Here is a 21774-nt window from a genome sequence, read left to right as displayed (position 1 = left end):
TAGCTTCCTCTGCACCAATCTGTGGCTGAAAATTGATAACTGCAGCCAAAACAGCTGAATTGCACTATCATTGGCCAATGACATGCCACCACAGTGCAATATATAAAGACTTCATGTAGACCTGGGCCCCTTTCTTAGTTGATAAGATGGACATCACTGAGGTGTGGAGAGTACAGCATCACAGAGGGTAGGTACCATAACTGTCAACTGTATAGATTTATGGAGTCCACAGTTTTGCCTCATATGTGTGGTCAGTGACCCATGACATAATGGTCATCCAGCAGTTCACTTGCAAACATTGTGGGTTGAGGTCAGTAAGGAAAGAAACACACAAGATTGTCAGACTTCATACCCATCAGAGTATGCATGCAAATACAATAGCTGTTAATCTATCAACCTACTATTTATGTATGGGCAAACCATTACACGTGCCCCTATCTGTAGGCCTTAGCCCCCCTCCTCATTACCTCTAGCTGTGTCCAGATCACTTTTTCTATGGGGTTGGGAGGTATGGTAGGTCTGTATCAGCTACCTTTACATACAGCTGTGTATGCTACAGGCTGCATCCGCTGCTGCAGCCTAGTGCAAACAGGGGGGAGTGTGGACACTTTTGAGGACAGCAAGTTGTATGTGTAACTGTGGCAGCTGTGGCAGTCCTGTTGTTAGGGCTGAATCATCAGCATACTGAATACAAGTGGATGTCGGGAGTGAAGTAGACAGGTTATTTATAAATATGGAGAAGAGAAGGGGACCTAAGATGGATCTTTGAGGGACACCGATAGTGACTGGGAGCTGAGAGGATATATGGCTGTCCCAGAGGACTGCTTGTTTTCTATCTTTCAAATAAGAGTCAAACCAGTGTAATGCCAAAGAGTCAAAGAGAATAAAAATAAAATAAATAAAATTATTTATGTCTTGCAATATAGCTCTAATTCCACATTTATTTTACTACAGACTTTATTCTGTACATGTTAATGCAGTTACTGGTATTGTGATGTGTTTTTATTACACCCCAGTTGGCATTAATAATTTCTTTCAAAACAGCTCTAATTCCACATTTAATGCACTACAGACTTTATTGTATATACTTTAATGCAGTTAACAGTATTGTTTCATGTTTTTATTGCACAACAGTTGGCATTATTCATTTCTCTCAAAACAGCTCTAATTACACAATTATTGCACAATTTTATTGTATATACTCTAATACAGTAAATGCTTTACCCTTTCTTGCTTATATCACTACAGTTAACGTAATACATCTGTACTCACCACACTCACTGCACAACCTTGCCATGCACCTGCCATGTGACTAGGCATTCTGAGCCCTTTCCTCTGCAGCTGTTGGGAGAGAACCACACCATTATGCAAACCAGTTTTTCTGACATTCAGATTAGATATTGGTGAAACAGAGGTAAAATTACCTACATACTTGTGTGGCATTCCCTGTCCAAGTTTCTTGGACCCATGTGTCCAAGAAATTCCCTTTTCTTCATTTCAGGTCATCATGGTGGTGATGACACTGCTCACCTGTGTGGGGGATTCCAGTAACACTGGTGAGTTCTCTTGCCAGCCAGTCTCAGGCCTCTGCCTTACACTCTGAGCCCTGGAAACCTTCCTACAGCAGCCGGTCTCCATGTTTTTTTACTAGGAGTCCAACCATGTCCCTGGACTCCAGAATGCACCAATGCTGTGCCCAAAAGTGCACACCTTCACCAACACCACCCATAGTACCCTTCAGAGACAGAATGCCAAAGGATTCCACTGCATTCCCACCTATTGGGCTTAATATAGGCTGTTTTCCCACCCTTATACATCATTGGGCAACATTCAAAAAAGTGCCTTGCTTTGCACCATGTAAACCAGTACAGCTGAGCTGAGAGTCATGAACACTCGCAGAACTGTAGTCTTAGCGGACCTTAGCAGCTCGCAAACCAGCCAAACAATGCAAAGCAGGGCATAAACAATGGCAGCCATTTTTCTTGTTTATGCTGTGCTTAGCAGGTCTTAGCAGATCTCTGCAGAACTTAACAGAGCTATATTTTAAATGAGTTTGCAAAATGAGTATATAAAAATTAAATACTTATTTGCCTCCATGTATTCAAACCCTAGACCTACTACACATAAAGCTGTGACTCTGCCCATTAGACTACATGGATATTCAGTTATCAGGTATACCTTTACATATAACACTGAGCAACCTATAAGCAATGCTGAGCACCACGCTGCACCATGCAAACACACTCAGATATGCTTAAACATACATTTAAATAAATAATCAAATACATCCAGCTTCTATTTTTAGATGTCTGGATGCCGTATAGCATTTCTGTACTCCTCGACGCTCAAACATGCTTTTTTATTTAAAAAAATTAAAAAGTAACATAACACTAATGTACAGTCCGGGGAGTCTCTTGCTCATCTGTGCACACATTTACCACTACTCCACTACTCCTCTCCATACACTGATTCGATACCCATGTTCCTCGGCTCTCCCTTGTCAATGTGCCATCATTAATATGCATGGCCCACTACCAAGGGGGATCCGAGTACTTGGACATGGTAACAGTCTGTGTTGTCTCTACACTGTGCCTACATGGATTTTTTAAAATCATGGGGTTTGTTTTTGACCAGAATAAGGTGGAGATTTGGAATTATTTGTTTTATATGTAGGAGAGTTCTCTGACACAAAAGTGAATAGGCACACACACAACTTCTGTTAGTGTTGCTTCTAATATTTATTTTATTTATTTATTACTTTATTTTGCATTTATTGACCGGGCTAGTCCAACTGGATATATGTCCATTTTCAGTAGAGGCCCTGGGAGAAATGCTCCATAAAAAAACATGCACAAAAACAGAGCAGTAAACTACAATTACAGGATACTTGTAAGTCAATAACAGGTGTTCCATTCCAATTTTTTATTTTATTTTTTTTTTTGAGTGCAAGAAGAAGAAAATAAAGAGAGGATTTAGAAAGGTGGGTAGATACCAAAGCAAAGTAATAAACAGGAACAGGAGGACAGGCCAGGTAATAACAGAATTGGAATAATTAGTATAAGGGTAGTGAGTAAAGATAAGTCAGAAAGAAGGCCAATTCAGTTGTTCCTAGTTGCAATAAGAGAATGTCTAGTGTAGGGGCCTTAAGTGGCTGTGAAGAGAGATATAAGTGGTAGTAGCCTAGGGTAACAGTAAGAGATATGCTAGACAGGGTTAGTACAGGGACATAGCCAGTGGGTTGTAAGGTATGACATGAGTTTCTTTTTAAATAGAGAAATAGAAAAAAGAGATGTGACTGCACTAGGAAGTAGGTTCCAGCTTTTTCCCACAGTGTTAGAGAAAAAGGATTCTCCTGCTTTATTGTTAGGTTTTTGGGTAGTAATGAGTAGTTTGTTTGCAGAGCGCAGGTTTGTTAGATTTTTATATGGGCTGATTAGACTTGCGAGAATTGGTATATTGCCTGGATAATACAGGATTTTGTGGGAAATAACCAGTTGGTGGAAAAGAATTTGATTTTGGAATTTTAGCCAACCCAGTTGATTAAGATTTAGGCAGCGGTGGGTTCCAAATGGGGAGCTGGTAGCAAATCTGGCAATATTATTGTAAGAGGTTGCCAGCTTGTTGAGGTTGCTTTTAGATAGGTTTGTATATAAAGGAGAGGCATAAAAGAGTGTTGAGATTAGGTGGGTGTGGGCAATGGCAGTTCTGGCATTAGGAGTAAGGAAGGGTTTAATTCTGTAGAGAGAGCCTAGTTTTCGGTTAACTGATTTTATTGTGGTATTGATGTGAGTGTCATAGTTGAGGTTATGGTCGATAGTCACTCCTAAGAGTTTAGTGTTAGTATCAGGGGATATAACTGTACCATTTTTAGATTTAATAGTGAAGTGAAGTGTGGAAGACTTTTGTGTGGGAGTAAACAGCAGTAGCTTAGTCTTTTTAGGGTTAAGGAGGAGACAACGCTGTAAAAGCCATTTCTCTACATGCACAAAGACATTTTGGGTAAGGGACTGCAGTTCTGAAGGATCTGTAGCTGAGGAATACTAATAGATAGATCATTTATAAATATAGAGAATAGAAGAGGACCCAAAATAGAACTTTGGGGTACACCAAGGGAGACAGGAAGGAGGGAGGATAGAGTATTGTCCCAAAGCACTACCTGTAGCCTGTTGTCTAGGTAGGACTTGAACCACTGTAGGGCTTGAGTATTGAGGGAAAGGGACTTAAGTATATTCTGTAGTAGTTGATGGTTAACCATGTTGAATGCTTTTGAAAGATCTATAAAGATAGCAGAGGACAGGGTGTTATTATTATGTTGTTTGGTAATGAGGTCAGAAAATGATAGCAGGGCAGTGGTGGTGCTATGGAAAGGTCGAAAGCCATGTTGAGAGCTAGCTAAAAGGTTATTATGGAGAAGGTGGTCTAGAAGTTGCCGGTGAATACATTTTTCCATAATTTTAGCTATGGGAAAGAGAAGGGCAATTGGACGATATTTGGAAAGTTCAATTGAGTTACCACCTTTGTGTAGGGGGATTATATGAGAGACTTTCCAGATGGTAGGGATGGTGCCTTCAGTAATGGTTCTATTGATTAGGATAGAGATAGGGTAGGCAATAACTTTAGCTGCTGTTTGAAGATATTTAGCAGGTAATCGGTCAGCAGAGGGGGTAGAGGGTTTAAGTTTCTGAAGGAAGGTACAGATCAGGGATGTAGGCACAGGCTGGAGTTGGAAAGTGGGTGGTGAGTTTTTTGTGGAGGAAGGCAGACTGGAGGATACAGGGGGTAAAGAGTTAGCTAGAGACTGGATAGCTTCAGTAACGAAGGTGTTGAAGGACTCAGCAATTTGTTTTGGAGTGTGTTGTGTACCACCAGATGGGGTAGGTGTTCTAGAGTTGCCTACATGTAGGAGTCTATTGATACCTGACCAGAATTTCTGTGGGCTTTGTTGATTGGATTGTTGAAGGTGAAAGAAAAAAGTTTTTTTTGCCCTGAAGTATTGATGCCTTAGTCGAGTTTCTAAGCTGTTTAAATTTTACATGATCAGATGGGTCTTTGGAGGTGCGCCATTTGGCCCAAAATATGTTTCTTAGTAGCATCTTTTGCTTAGATTCCTTTGTGAGCCATGAAGCAGTTTTGGTACTGTTTCTAAGAGTATGAGAAGGGGCATGGTGGTCCAAGATTTCAAGGAATTTAGTATTGAAGTATGTAACTGCTTCATCTAGTTGGAGATGTTTTAGAGGTGATCAGTTGCATACACTGAGTTCATTCTGGAAGTGTTCTGGGTTGAAATGTTTATTGTAACGGTAGTTCTAAGAGTTATGGGGCTGGAATATTATTCTTTTGTCGAATTATATTAGTAAGAGAGTGATCACTGATGTCAGAAGGGAGGATACCAGCCATATATGTTGTGGGCAGATTATTTATTAGGATCCAATCAAGAGTGGTTTCTTTGTTGGTAGGTTTATGTATGCAAGTAGGTGAGGTGATTGTTTGGGAGAAGCCATGAAGGTTAATGTGGATAGATGGATTATTGGAGTTGCAGGTATTCCAGTCTATGTTAAAGTTGCCTAGGACAATGGTTTCTTGTGGATAGTTAGTAGACAGCCAGCTAAGGATATTTACGAGGGAGGTGATGTTGTTACCTGGAGGAAGATATGAGCATATAATGTAGATGGACTTGCAAGTATTTAATTGTAGCTTAGTGATAAGAATTTCATTAATGATATCACAAGGTGGGTGAGTATCAAGTTGAGTAAATTGGAGGTTTGCTTTGTATAATAAGGCTACGCCGCCACCCTTTTTGTTCATGCGATCCTTTCTTAAAATACTATATCCTGGAGGGGTAATTTCATTATCTTGGGTTGTTGGTTTTAACCATGTTTCTGTTAGACAAAGAACGTCAAACTCATGTATATCCAGTAGGGCATGAAGATCAGTCAGTTTATTATTGACACTTTGTATATTTAAGTGAGCAATGAAGAGGGAGATTGGAGGCCTTGTAGTAGTGTGAGTGGAAGAGGGAGAAGGTCTTCCTAGGTTAGCAGGACTATTAGTGGTAGGGCCAGGATTAGGATGGATGTCACCATCGAGTAGGAGTTGAAGGTGCCATCTATATGTGTGAATTAGAGTAAGATTCAATATGTTATGTGCTCTTTTGGATTGTTGGTGTTTATAGCTAATGTGGATGACTCTGTGATACTTTGGGAAGAGATAGTTAGTTGTGGATGTGATGTTTCTGTTTTTTAGGGTGCCTGATGGGGATGGTAGGGAAGTGTCTTTTGTGGCATGCTGGAAGTTGGAGTAGCTAAGATGTTCGTAGGCAGTTAGGATATAAGGAAGGAAAAGGAAGGGCAGAATTAAGAAAAGGAGAAAGGGTTTGAGTTGAGTTGACAGGAGAGAAATAGACATTATGCTGAGGAAGTTGAGGGAGGAGAGTAAGTAGGTAGGAGTATAAAATGAAGAGGAAGGGGAGTAGTAAGATACAATGTGTTTAGTGTGGGATAGGATTGGATAGAGAATATATGAAGAAGAGGGAGCAGGGATGTAGTAAGGTGCAGTACCTTAACGAGTTGTGAGCTAGGATTGGATGATGGGAAGGTGGGAGTGGCTAGAAAGGTATAATGCTAGATGCACTGGGGTGAGTGGAATTTGGGAGTAGGGTAGGGGAGCGGAGTGAGTCAGCAGGGCGAATGGAGCAGGAAGAGACAAGGGAATGATAAAGAAACAATCTTGTGAAAACAATCAGAGAAATGCTGACTGCTAAGGTAAGTGTGGATAGAGGAAGGTAAAGGTGGTAATGGAGTAAAATGGTAGAATGAGGAGGTATGGTAGTTATGTGAGTTATAGAGAAAAAAAGAGGGGTAGAGTTCAACTGAAAGTTCAACTGCTGAATCCTACACTAAGGCACTGTATGAGCACATCCACTCATGCATGAATCGTGCCATCCCAAATAGAACCAAGATGCTCTCATCCAAAAAAAGGAAGCCAATCTGGTGGTCCCCTGCCATAAACAAGCTTTACAACAAAAGGAAGAAACTGTTGCAGAAAAGAGGAAAATCCCACGATGCAAAAAACTCCCTTACCAATCTCAAAAAGAAACTAAGATCCCTCATAAAATCCTCCAAAGCTAGTTATGAAAATAAAATTGCCAAAGATTCCAAAGACAACCACAAGGCATTCTATAACTATGTCAAGACTATAAATGGCAATGCTCAGATCTGCTCTGAGCTAAAACAGAATGGCATTAAATATACTGATCCCAAGGATATTGCCAATATCTTGGCAGATCGATTCAGTGCCAACTTCACCCCCCTCTCACCCCCTAAATGGCCCATCTCAATACCGGAAGATTGCCAAATTCCGGTAATAACGGCCACACAGGTAAACAACACACTCTCCAAAGCTAAGAATACAGCATCCATGCTACCAGATGACATCCCAGGCTGTGTACTACATGACCTACAATATGAACTGGCACCTTACCTAAGTGTTATGTTTAATCATAGCCTCACCTCAGGTTTCGTGCCCACTGAGTGGCGCAGAGCTACAGTTATCCCACTCCACAAAGGGAGATCCACCTTGGATCCCGGAAACTACTGTCCCATTAGTCTGATGAGCCTTATCTGCAAGGCCATGGAGTGTATTATCATGGAAACAAAGGCACTGGCAACCTTCAAACACTGGACCCCACCCAGTTTGGGTTTGTGAATGGCCAATCTTGTCTCCTGAACCTGATTGACTTCTTCGAATCAGTCTCCAGAGCCATGGACAAGGGTAAGGTGGTCCACACAGCCTATCTAGACCTTACCAAGGCCTTTGACACCATCCCCCACTCTGGAATCATATGTAAACTTACGAAGCTGGGCATTAATCCCTACGTCATCCAATGGGTTGCTAACTGGCGTACTGATAGAACCCACACTGTAAAAGTAGCCGACTCCAAATACAGCTCCAGACAAGTGACAAGTGGAGTACCTCAGGGTTCAGTCCTGGGACTGCTTATTTGGCATCTACTTCTCTGAAGTACAGGCCAACACTAAGGGACTCTGGCTAACAATGTTCGCAGATGACTGCAAACTGGGAGCCATTATTGAATCCCCAAATGATGTGGATACTCCACAAAAGGGCCTTACAGAAACATATGCTTGGTGCCAGAGCCATGGGCTCAAGCTCAATGCCAAGAAATGTATAGTTATCCCCTTTGGGAAAAAACATGTACCCGTCAATTACCATATAGGTGGCAGTACCCTAAACACCGAAAGTGTGATAAGAGACTTAGGGACACAGGTGGACAGTGGTCTCACCTTCGATAACCACATCGCCACAACAGTCAGGAAATCCTTCTATGTGGCACACCTCATGACTAAGGGCTTTTCATCCAGAAAAAAGGAGGTCATTGTCCCACTGTACTCATCCCTCATTAGACCCATTATAGAATACAACGCCCCATTTGGTATGTACCTCTCAAGACATCTGCGACAACTAGAAAGGCCGCAGAAATACCTCACTAAAAGAACCACAGGCCTAAAGCAGATGCCCTACGCTGACCGCCTTAAAAAACTCCAGCTATACTCTGTCGCATATCGTCTACTTAGAGGCGATCTCTGCTTAACATACAAGGCCATGTCAAACCCAGAGCTGTTGGACATGCTACACTTAAAGAAATCCCAAATCTCTCAGAGCCACACACTCCAGGGATCTAAACCTTGTCATCACAATAAACAAAACATGCTGGAGGGATAGGTTCCTGACCCAGAGACTCCACAGACTCTGGAATAGATTGCCCATACATGTCAAGCAGAGGGCCTCTTTGGCCCTCTTTAAAAAGAAACTTGACGATTGGATGGGAGAAAGGAAATTCACCCCGGGGATCATGTCAGTCACCCTGCTAGACAGTGGTCCAGGGAAGTAAATAGTGTGGGAAGAAGTAGCCAGGGAATTGTTATGGCTAGGCTTGTATAGGCCTAGGGCTGATAGCCTAGTACCAACCTATGAACCTATGAACTTCAAAAAAACAGTTAGGTAAAAATAGTTTCCTGAGAAATTCAAGGATGACTCAGTAGGTGATAGTATCAAGAGAAGGGTGCCATCTAGTGGACAAAAGCTATACAGGTACAATAGGTGGTAGAGAGGGAAAAAGGGGATCTAGGAGGAATGGAGAGAAGATAGTGCAGACAAGTGCAGAGGTTACTGGGGGGAAGGGACGGAGGTAGAGAAGCAGAGATGAGTATGGTTGCTGGCTATCCTGGTTGGGAAGGGTACTTTACACCTACAGCTTTAAGGAAATAACAGCATAGAGCAAAAACATACTTTCTTGAATCCTTGAGGGGATGAGTTCAGGGAGAAGTTAGCCTCTATTCCTTAACTTAGGAAGAGACAGCAGGTATTATTTTTAAATTTAGGATTCACGGTCATCAGGTGGGGCAGGTTCTCTAACTCTAATTCTGGGCAGGCAGGTTAACTAGCTGTAATGTCCAACTAAGTAGTCTAAACAAGTCCCATTAATTCTTTGAGCAGCCATCTCCTACAGTGCTGATTACTTCTTCAGATGGCTTGCACAGACTCTAAAGAACAGCTTAAACAGCAGAATATCGCCATTATCTGTAAAACTTACTTCTAAATTCAATTCACCTATAGCAAATTTTGACAGTCATTTATAATCCCAGTGCCACCAACCACACAAAGTAAAACTGTTAAAAAACAGTAGTAATTTAATAAAAAAGGCTGCAATAAGCTCTTGTCCAACCTTCCCTTATGACCGTGACTTCCAGATATATGCATATATTAATGTGTCTATGTAGCTGACAGTAAAATATGACACTGTGCAGTACCCCATTCAAAGCTGGATTTGTGTCAGGTACTCTGACTTCATATAGGTTGAAAGATGAGGATCTTAGTGGAGCTAACAAAAGGGCTTCAAAGCAGAGGAGGCAGGAATTCTACTCTGTTTAAATACAACCACCAGTAATGTTGATCATAAATGTTCTGCACCAATCAGCGTTGGAGATGTTGCTTACAGTCAACATATCATTGGGAGAAAAGCATTTGTACACTTGGTGATGTTAGAATAAAGAAAGTTAGCCTTTCTTTCTTATACTGAATGCTTCTCCAAAGATAAACATTAAATAAATATATAAAATCCATGAAAAATAAATTCTCTAAATATAAATCTGGAAAGAAAAAGAGAGAGCAGAAGGGAGACAGACTGAGAATGAGAGAGGGGAGTAAAGAAAAAAAGTAGATGAGACCATGACAAAGAAAGAGAAGTACAGAGCTTCTCATTCTGCAGTGCAGAATAAAAGTTAGAAAGTTCCATTCACAGAGAGATGACTGTGAGCGTGTGAATGTGCCTTCATGTGTGTAGGCTTGTGCCTTCACTTAAAAGACATAAGCAGAAGGAGTATAAATGGAGGGGTGCCTGCTTTCATATCAGTGGTACATCCTTCATGAAACATCCTTGAATGTCACTGCACATCAGAGCAATAATTTTAACTGAGAGTATAGCTGAAATTTTCCACTCAGAATAAAACTGCAAATTGGATCAATGTAGAGCTTTCTGAACTTAAGCTGTGGAAGAACAACATGGCTCAGTTGCCATGGCAACTGATCAATATAACTGGCAGCTGGTTTGCAAATTTCACTATGTTATGATTTAAGGATATTATTAGTAGACAAGTAGAAATATGGCAACCTGCATATAATAAAGAATACCTGCAGAGTATTCATCAAACAGCATGGATGTCTTTGAGATTACCAAGAAAAAAGACTGCTCACATAAGTAGAACCCCAAAATAACTTTTAAACATTTTTGTGAGAACTTTTTTATGTTTCTGCATTCTGTTTAAAGGGAAAAAAATTGTGTGTGTGTGTGTGTGTGTGTGTGTGTGTGTGAGAGAGAGAGAGAATGTGTCATGATGTGAATGTATTTGTGTACTTGTAGGAAGCAATCTTTATGAGTACATTAACACAAACTGTAATGTTTGCTCATATTTACATTCTACACAGATAGAACCCAATTTTTGAAATGTAAAAGTTTGAATCTGCCAGTTTGCCCTAGTATTACAGAATATGTACACTTGTTTTTGTAGGTGTAATGAAGTAAATACAAATCATTGCACACTATGTATCTTTCTCAGTTGTAAAAGATCACGACTAATATAACAAATTAATGACTTATACAGCTGTCAGGCAGGAGGACCATTGTCAAAATGAAATAGACTTTACAATTTGAAGCTGTTTGGAAGGGTATTATAATGGAGTTTTGTAAATTTCTTTTGCAAAACAGAGATTTAACAGCAGCTGTGCTAATTATTTTATGTCTGAGGTAGTGATTATTAAATCTTATACATCAGAAAAAAAAGTCTTACTGCATAGATAAAACTGTTGCCTCTATGTTGTGCTTTGTCTTTCAATATTACAAGGTTTTTGCATTGTTTAGCATATATGCACAACACTATGTAGGCAAGACAGCAGGTTTATCTCTCTTGTATCTGTATACAATTGTATATGAAGACAAAATGGAAATATCCACATGCTTGGTTGAAAAGGCTTTCTAATGTTTTTGCCTTAACCAAATACCAACTGATATGGCCTTGCAGAATAAGAAAGTAGGTGTCATTCTATACCTTTGCAACTGAGATTCTCCAAAAGAGATAGCATTAGTGCACTGTATAATGCTCCAAGGCTTAATATATATGAAAACACTGTATCAAAGATGTGATGTCATTTTCACAGATGTATACTGAAAATAAAAATTGTTATGACAGATATCACTGAAGTCCTAGTAAATGATTTAATTACAAAATGTACTTTGTGAACTTAAATTTCAGCATTTCAATAATAACATTACATGGAAGAGTAATTCTGGCCCATCAAAGACAGAAAGATGATTGTGACCATAAATAAGAATGAGAAAGGCACAGACAGATGATGCAAATATATGTACCAAGGTGGTCATAAACTTTTATTTATTTATTTATTTATTACATTTGTTTACTAGGAAATAATATATAATAAAATATATGTACCAAGGTGGTCATAAACTTTTATTTATTTATTTATTTATTACATTTGTTTACTAGGAAATTCCAAGGGGACATCAGCATCTTTTCTCTGAGGGCCCGGGGCAAAAAGTTCCAAGAATACAAGTCAGTCAAAAACACAGAAAGTAGAATACTTTAAAATACAACTACATTCATAGATAGTTTAAAAACTTTCCCCCTCTACACAGGCAAAACTTTTAAGCTCCTAAACTGTGTCAAAGATCTGTACTAGCAGTTTACTAAAGGTTTATTCTGACACACAGAGACACTACTAATTGAATGGCATTTAAGCAGCTGTGAATACAATACTTGATTCATAAATGATTACCAACACTGTTTGCAGCTTTGCAATATAATTCATTATTGCTAGCTATTATAAATTGCTGAAATCTCACCTTAACCTTACATCAACAGTATCATTACTGAGTAGCAATTAAACAGCTTCAAAATGATTACAATGACTCCTTTCAGGGAAAGACTGATACATCTTCTGCAGTTCTGCCCATGCCCCTAACAACTTGAACTTGGGGCAGCCACCCCTTCACTCAGCCTTTGTTCAGCTCTGTTCCCCTGAATGAGGAATTCCCCTGGCTTACCAAACAACCAGCATATCTGTACCAGCTTCATCCCTTTTAGATAAGTTAGCCTTGAAACCTTAACCTTTTTTTTGCAGCAAACAAAGCTAATTTTGGGATTTAATATAATAAGTCATATCTCGGCTAGCTGAGACAAATGATTATACATCGAACATTAAATATACTAGGCAATCATGGCATCAAGCAATCAGTAATAACACTGGCAGACAGTCTAAAATAAATGTGATATACCCTCTTTTGTGGATGCTTTGCTTTATTGCCATTACGTTTCTAAAAAAAAAAAATATATATATATATATATATATATATATATATATATATATGTAATATATATATATATATATATATATATATATATATATATATATGTATATATATATATATATATATATATATATATATATATATATATATTTATGTATATACATACATACATATATATGTAATTTGTCTAAGTCCAAATACCTAAAATCAAGGTATCACATCTGTGAAATGGCAATTTTCAATTTACTGAAATTTCAACCATATGTTTCAATGATTTCCAGCCTGCAATGTTTTTGAGAGTCAGTTACGTACACAATCAACAGCATTTCTGTCTTTGTTTTTTATAAAAGTCATTAGTGCCTTAACTCACACAAAATTTCTAAAGAATTATAGAGTACTTATTTAAGCATGCAGCCAGGTTAATGTTAGCTTCATGCTCTGACAGTTATTCTGTGCACCTTGATTTCTTTGGGGATTGTTAATCAATAGGTACTAAGATCAAAGAAGACCCAGCCTAAATACTAGTAATAAATTTATGAGCCCCAGTTAAATATAATTAGGGCAGAGACCAGAAAAGGAGCTTAGATGAGTGACAGGGATTTTTTTGTATGTATTTTAGTTTTTTTACCAGGGTAGGGCACTGGCCAAGTGTGACCACTTTCAGGCCCAGACCAAGAGATAAGAATGAAACAAAGGTAGAATATAATGGTACACATACATATTAAGCAGCAACAAGCATATTCTGACTGATGCAAAGATAAAAAACAAAGTAAGATGTAACAAAAATAACTTGAGTAGCATGTGGATATGGAAATTCATACAGGTTTCTACAAAATGCACACTGTGTACACTTTCTGAATTCAAGAACATCCTTACCACAATGCTAGTGCTGTCTATTCACTCAGAAAGGTTACATTAACAATACACATTGTGTGTTCACTTTGTGGTAACCTTTATAAATACAGCCTGCAGTGCATCTAAGTTGCTAAACAAATAATATATTCAGTGAAGACAAGCATATTTGAAAACATTGTGCCTGAAGAGTTTTTAAAAGTTTTTCCAAATTACAATGAAGAACAGTGTTCTGAATATCTGTTAATGAACTGAAAGAAAAAAATAATCTTGTCATTAACTAAGATGTGAAAGTTGGAAGGTGACATGGCTAGAAGAATAACATTTGCATTGTCTTGCTTAGTTGGATATGATTGAAGATGATGGGTTGATGCTTGTGTAATTAGTGAAGAGTTTGAAGTAGGTGGTAAGAAATTGTTGGGTCTATATTATATAGTCAAAGTTTCAAAACTTCGAACCTCACATGAGCAAAGTCATATGAGGAAAGTTTGAAACATCGACTATATGATAAAAAAACCCAAAAAACTTACCTCGACGCTCTGAGCAGGGGAGCAAGCCCCCCCCCTGCACCCCCCACCATCCCTTCTTAAATATACCAACTCCGAGAATACACTTCAGTGCAGAAAGGGAAAATTTCCCATTCTGCGCATGAAAAGCTGTTGACTTTTACCTTCGACCTTTCCATCGTTCGATCATATGATGTCAACCATCTATGATTCTAATATTGGAACGTTCGATCATCTAATATAGACACGAAATTGTCACATTCTAGGTGCTAATATGGAAAAGCTCTTGTTAGTACACTGTAGTCTAGTTCTTGGGGTCTGCAAAATCAGACCAGATCATAATTGACATTTGAGGTTATTATGAGTTGGATGCTAGTAGTGATTTTGGCCACAATGGGCATGAACATGTCATGATGTAGCAGCTTAAAAATGAATGATTCTAGTAGGAAGTTGGCCCTTTGTTTGTGAAACGATTCAAAGGACTCACCTTTTTGCACACTATACGTACAGAAGGAAGACAAAGTCTTCAAGGTGGACCTGACTAATGTAGCATAAAATTAAGCTAAATGATCAGGACTGTGTGAAGATATCATGTCCTATTCACAGTCCTGAGATTCACACTTACACAGTGGTTATTCACAAAAGGTGCTGCTATGCCTATCTGCTAATTCACTAATCCCAAGTTATTTGCAATGAAGAAGTAGATGTGAAGCCGTTTTAAAACAAATTATCACTTGTGGAAAAAAAGTAGATTAGCTGAAGTTAATCCTTAAGTATATGTGAAGTACTATGTAAATATGTAATTTTTTGCAACTATGCAGCTTGCAACACCAACAGTTTTCAAAGCTACAGATTAAAATCATACAGCTTTTTATTTTATTATTGGAATCAGTTGTTTGAATATATCATTGCTACTCAAGGTGTAGGCACATATGAGTGATCTTTTTTAAAACCTAGCTTCAGTTTTCTATTAGAGCATATGGGATCATATATATATATATATATATATATATATATATATATATATATATATATATATATATATAGGTCCACTTTCTAATCTTGAAATACTGAAATCTTGAATTTCAGTATTTTGGGACCAGAATGTAGAAAGTGCAGTTTTTCAAAACTGCACTCTGTCGAATCTTAGTTTCCCAACTCCGTGTTAAGTGTGCTGTGGTGTGTAATTTAGTGTGTTCTGTCTCCTTAAGTGTATTGTGGTCTGGCAGCCGATGTTCATTTATGTATGGAGATGCAGCTAGGTGTTTAACATTTAAGGGTTTTGGTAGAAATTTGTTAATATTTAATTTTTGTGGGGAGTTGTAGGAGTAGGTTTGGGTAGGTGAGTGAGAGTGTGTGTGTGTGAGTGCTGAATGTGGTGATTTTTGTATGTGTGTAGTATGTGTGTGTTATTAGTGAGTGTAAATATGCAATGGCAGTGTAGCTCAAGTAAGGGAAGGTTTGTGTTTATTTTTTGTTTTGAGTTAGTACGACCTCAGAGTTGGTATATATATATATATATATATATATATATATATATATATATATACACATACATATATATGTAGCGGAGGAGTGGGGGCTTGCCCACCTGAAGAAATATATGGTTGTTGTATTGTTTTGACGTATTTAGTGTTTATGTAGTATTTTGAGGGGAGGGTTGGATTTTTATTTGTGTTATGTTATTTCTGTTTTTTTAATCATTCGTTTTTTTGAACTTTCGTGTTTGTGAGGTTTCAAGTTTCTAGTCTCAAAATACTGAAATGTGACATTTCAAGCTGTATAAATAAATCTTCCTCTTTATGTTATTATGAATCTATATGGATTACTCAGTGATTTGAGTTGATGAGGTGTGCCAGAGTGTGTTGGATGGGCAGGGATTATGCTTCATGATTATCCATTCTCATCATATCTGACTCCGATTTCCCTTTTCTAATCTTCATTAGAGAATTACTAGGGCTGTGCATTCATGTGGACAGCTGTGGTCTGCTTGGGACTGCTGCTTTTTATAGGTTCATAGGTTGGTACTAGGCTATCAGTCTTGGTTCTGTACTGATCCCCGAACGACAACATCACTGAATCACTATCAGCCGGGCATACTTACGTGAAAGTGCTTTTCACCGAAGAAGCACTTTCGCATAAGTATGCTTATTGCAGAGGTCGTACTACGGTGCGGATATGGGAAAATTCCCTTTTACCCACTGTAGTGCGATCTCAGAGTGAGAATATTAAAGTAGGGGGGATGTGGGGGGCACAGACCCCCCCCCACATGGAGGGTGCAGGGGGGCTTGCCCCCCTGCAAAAATGTAAATTTAATGTTTTTTTTTTTTTGTTTAACACACTTTAGTGAAAGCGCTTTTTTGGTGAAAGCGCTTTCGCTAAAGTGTGTTCGGTGATAGTGCATTCGGACTGTTGATCTTTCATTCAACAGTGTTAGATCCATCGGCCCTAGGGCATATACAAGCCTAGCCATAACAATTCCCTGACTATTTCTTCCCAGAATATTTACTTCCCTGTTCCCCTGTCTCCCATCCAATCATCAAGGTTCCTTTTGAAGAGGGCCAAAGAGGCACTCAGCTTGACATATATGGGCAGTCTATTCCACAGCATGGGGAGTGTCTTGGTCAGGAACCTTCCAGCATATTTTGTTCATTGTGATGACCAGGTTTAGATCCCTGGAGCATGTGGCTCTGAAGGATTGGGATTTCTTTAAGTGTAGCATGTCCAACAGCAATGGGTTTGACATGGCCTTGTATGTTAAGCAGAGATCACCTCTGAGTAGGTGATATGCAACAGAGTATAGCTGGAGTTTTTTTAGGTGGTCAGCAGAGGGCATCTGCTTTAGGCCTGTGATTCTTTTAGTGAGGGATTTCTGTGGTGTTTCCAGTTGTTGCAGATGTCTTGTGAGGTACATACCAAACGGGGCGTTGTACTCTATAATGGGTCTAATGACTGATGAGTACTGTGGGACAATTACCTCCTTTTTTCTGGATGAAAAACCCTTAGTGATGAGGTGTGCCATATAGAAGGATTTCCTGACTGTTGTGGCTATGTGGTTATCGAAGGTGTGACCACTGTCCACCTGTGTCTCTAAGTCCCTTATCACACTTTTGGTGTTTAGTGTACTGCCACTTATGTGGTAATTCATGAGTAGATGTTTTTTCCCAAAGGAGATAACTATACATTTCTTGGCATTGAGCTTGGACCCATAGCTCTGGCACCAAGCCTCTGTTTCTGTAAGGCCCTTTTGTAGAATACCCACATCATTTGGGGACTCAATAATGATTCCCAGTTTGCGTTCATCTGTGAACTTTGTTAGTCCCTTAGTGCTGGCCTGTACTTCAGAGAAGTAGATGGCAAACAAGAGCGGACCCAGGACTAAATCCTGAGGTACTCCACTTGTCACTTGTCTGGAGTTGGATTTTGAGTCGGCTACTTTTACAGTGTGGGTTCTGTCAGTAAGTCAGTTGGCAACCCATCGAGTGACATAGGGATTAATGCCCAGCTTGTTAAGTTTATCTATAATTCTAGACTGGGGGATGGTGTTGAAGGCCTTAGCGAGGTCCAGATAGGCTGTGTAGATGGCCTTGCCCTTGTCCACGTCTCTGGAGACTGATTCGATGAAGTCAACCAGGTTGAGGAGACAAGATCAGCCCTTTATGAAACCAAACTGGGTGGACTCCAGAGTTTGAGGGTTGCCAATGTCTTTCTTTATAAGTTCCATGATAATGCGTTCCATGTCTATGCAGATCTGGCTCGTCAGACTGAAGGTATGGTAGTTCCCGGGATCCAAGGTGGATCCCCCCTTGTGGAGTGGGATAACTGTAGCTGTGCGCCACTCACTGGGCATGAAGCCTGATGTGAGGTTATGATTAAACATGACACTTAGGTGAGGTGCCAGTTCATTTTATAGTTCATATAGTACACAGCCCAGGATGTGGTCTGGTCCCATGGATGCTGTATTATTAACTTTGGAGAGTGCATTTTTTACCTGTATGGCCATGATTACTGGAATTTGGCAATCTTTTGGTATTGAGATGGGCCCTTTAGGGGGTGAGAGGGGGGTGAAGTTGGCACTGAATCGATCTGCCAGGATATTGGCAATATCCTTGGGATCAGTATATTTAATTCCATTCTGTTGTAGCTCAGAGCAGATCTGAGCATTGCCATTTAGATTCTTGACATAACTATAGAATACCTTGTGGTTATCCTTGGAATCTTTGGCAATTTTATTTTTGCAACTAGCTTTGTAGGATGTTATGAGGGATCTCAGCTTCTTACTGAGGCTGGTAAGGGAGTTTTTTGCATCCTGGGATTTTCCACTTTTCTGCAACTGTTTCTTCCTTCTGTTGTATAGCTTGTTTATGGCAGGGGATCACCAGATTGGGTTCCTTTTTTTTGGAGGAGACCGTCTTGGCTCTGTTTGGAATGGCATGATTCATGCATGAATGAATGTGCTTGTACAGTGCCTTAGTGTAGGATTCTGCAGTTGAACTTTCAGTTCCCATCTGCATGGCTGTCATGAAGTTTGTCACTTCTGACTTGAGTAGCATGAGGTTGGCTTTGGAGAAGTTTTTTATGGAGGTTTCCCTACTGTGCGGCGGAGGTGGGATGTGGACGTCAAAGGTGATTAGCTTATGGTCAGACCTGACCAACGAGAGCGTGACCTCTGGTGTGGAGCATCAATCTCCCATGTTGACAATGACCAGGTCTAGGATATTTGAGCCCCTTGTGGGACTATGGATTATTTGGTCCAGGGCATTGGAATTTATGAATTCCAAGAACCGTTGGGCGAAGGAGTTGGTACCTGAGTAGTTTTCCCAATTAATGACAGGGTAGTTGAAATCACCCAGTATTAGGGTGTTTGGCTATATCTTAATATTTTCTAGTATGTTTAGAAAGGTGTAGTGAGAAACATGGGGCATGGTGGGGAAACTGTAGCAAGCTACAATTTCGACTGCAGTCTTACCTAGTGTTAGTTGCACCTGTAGAATTTCAGATGCAGTATGTCGGGCAACTAGCCTGGAGGTGTGAATATCCTTGGTGAATATAGACACTCCACCTTTAGTGCTTCGGTCCTGGATTGGTAGCCAAAAAGTGTGGTAAGAGTTGTAGCCTGGTATTGCAGGGGTGCTCTCTGTAGCCTTGAACCAGGTTTCAGTTACTGCACAGATATCGATGTTCTCCATTTTTAGGAGTGCCTCGAGAGAATGCATTTTGAGGTTTAGACTTCTAGCATTGAGTAGCATTACCTTCAGATTTTACATGCTTATATCTGTTATGGTGGTGGTTTTGTCCTTTGAGCCTTGACTAAAAAAGGCACTATAGGAGTGGCAAGAGCCTTAGCCAGTAACCTGAATCACAGGGGCGTTAGGTGCAGACCATCTCTGGCAAAGCATCATGGTTTGTTGATCATGTCATTCCAGGCAGACAAATGCTGGATCCCCTTTGAATGACACCAGAAACTTTCCACAGCGCTTTCAAGACTACGCAAGGCCTAGTTATACTAATCTGTTGCCTTACACACTCATGTATTACTGAAATTGCTAGAGATAAGTGTAACTTAGCCTAGTTTGTATACAACATATGTAAATGACCCTAATTTTACAGTAATAAGTTTAAGACCACCATATTAGCTTGCAATCACTCAAGACAGGTTGCAAATGGTTTAGAAAACAGTGAAATTAATCACGTAAGAAATAAATAGCAAAATTGTTAGAAATTATTAGGAAGCATTCCATACTGATGTTAGATAACTGTGTCTAATTTGAAAATTGTGTTGTTTATTGATCTGATGTTCAGATGCAGATGAGTCATGTAAATACTGATGAAATGAATACCATTTGTTAACGGGAATTCTTGACAGCAACACTTGAAATGTATATGGAAGCACTCATTACTGCAATGTGAAAGATACTTTTGAAATTCATATGGTGGGATTTGCTACACATGATATAAGTGCATACTTTAAGTGATTGGTGTACTGCATTTTCGACAATGCATTGTTATGTCAAGATACATGCTGATTTATTAGGAATTGTCTGACTGTCACTCCTGAATGAAAAATTGCAGTATGAATATAGGAGAGATAACAGCCTGTTAATAAAGTGCTTGCAATGCTAGTTTTGATCAATTGAGGTTGATGCACAGATTACTACAATACAAGTTTAACCTGATGAATATTGATTTTAATGAGAACATGGATATGGGTATTATGTGTTCATCTTGTGACTATGAATACTGCCTTGCATGTCAAAGCAAGTGCAGTCTGTTGGTTGAGTTTAGGATTAACATTTTGTTTGGAAAAGAACTATTTGAATATTTGGATGTGCATGTTAAACTGCTCACTCAGTGAAAGAAGATGCAGATGACAGTGGTTTATGGACTGAGGCATGTGACACAGTATGCCATTGATCTAAACATTGTTTATTTATCCAGACTTACTATTATAAAGGGTGTAGATAGAAAAGTTTAGTACTGGAACAGCCAGAAACTTTTTTCCCTGTGGGAATACATTTCATGTTAAAACCCAAATGAATGGTCAAGATGGCTCCAACTTGAAATCCAAACACAAATTTATTCCAAATAACTGCACGTAAGCACTTTCATTCAAACACTATACAATTGAACTTCTTCAGGCAATGTTAGGCAGTTCTAATCACATATTTATCCAATCAATCATAACTACTTAATTTTCTTAATTAACCTGTTAGTAATCAATTGGAAGCATTTAAAGTGGCAGGTCATTCTTTTTCTTTTACTATATACATATGTGCCTAAACCTACACAGCCCATATTCTTATTTTTGTTTATATTTCTTTATCTGACCAGGGATTTCAGCCTAAGAAAACATGCCAAGGAACAATTGTCATTCAGACCTGGGAAAGAGAATGCATTCAATTTCAATTGCCACAATAATTTTCTCAGATCTAATTCCAAATCCCAGCGTCCCCCTCTTATATTTTTGATCACCTGATCAATGATCATATATTTAAATGTGGTTTGTTCTACATGTCCAGCTAAAGCATTATTTAAGTTGTTTCTACTAATGCTGTATTGATGTTCGTATATCCGTTGTTTAAAATGTCTTTCCATCTTACCAATGTAAAACGAAGTACATTGTTGACACTGGGCTAAATATTCCACCCCTGTTGTGGCATCCATTTGATTCCTAATAGGTAAATTAAGAAAATTAAGATGTTGTGATTGATTGTTTAAATATGTGATTAGAACTGCCTAAATTGTCTGAAGAAGTTCATTTGTATAGTGTTTGGATGAAAGCACTTACGTTCAGTTATTTGTAATAAATTTGTGTTTGGATTTTAAGTTGGAGCCGTCCTGATCATTCATTTCAGTTTTAACAGTTTGTGCTTGTGTGTTACTTCTGGAATACATTTCATCTAATAAGTGAATGTTCCAAGCATAAGTGTTGACAATGAGGTAAAATTGTACAATATTTTTATTCAGAAATAAAAATGATTCACAAATTAATCTCAAAAATATGTCAGCAACAAATGC

The sequence above is a fragment of the Protopterus annectens genome, chromosome 3.part0, assembly GCF_019279795.1.
Source record: "Protopterus annectens isolate FY-2018-M chromosome 3.part0, PAN1.0, whole genome shotgun sequence".
Classification (NCBI taxonomy): domain Eukaryota; kingdom Metazoa; phylum Chordata; order Ceratodontiformes; family Protopteridae; genus Protopterus; species Protopterus annectens.
Note: the sequence above shows the minus strand (reverse complement) of the source record.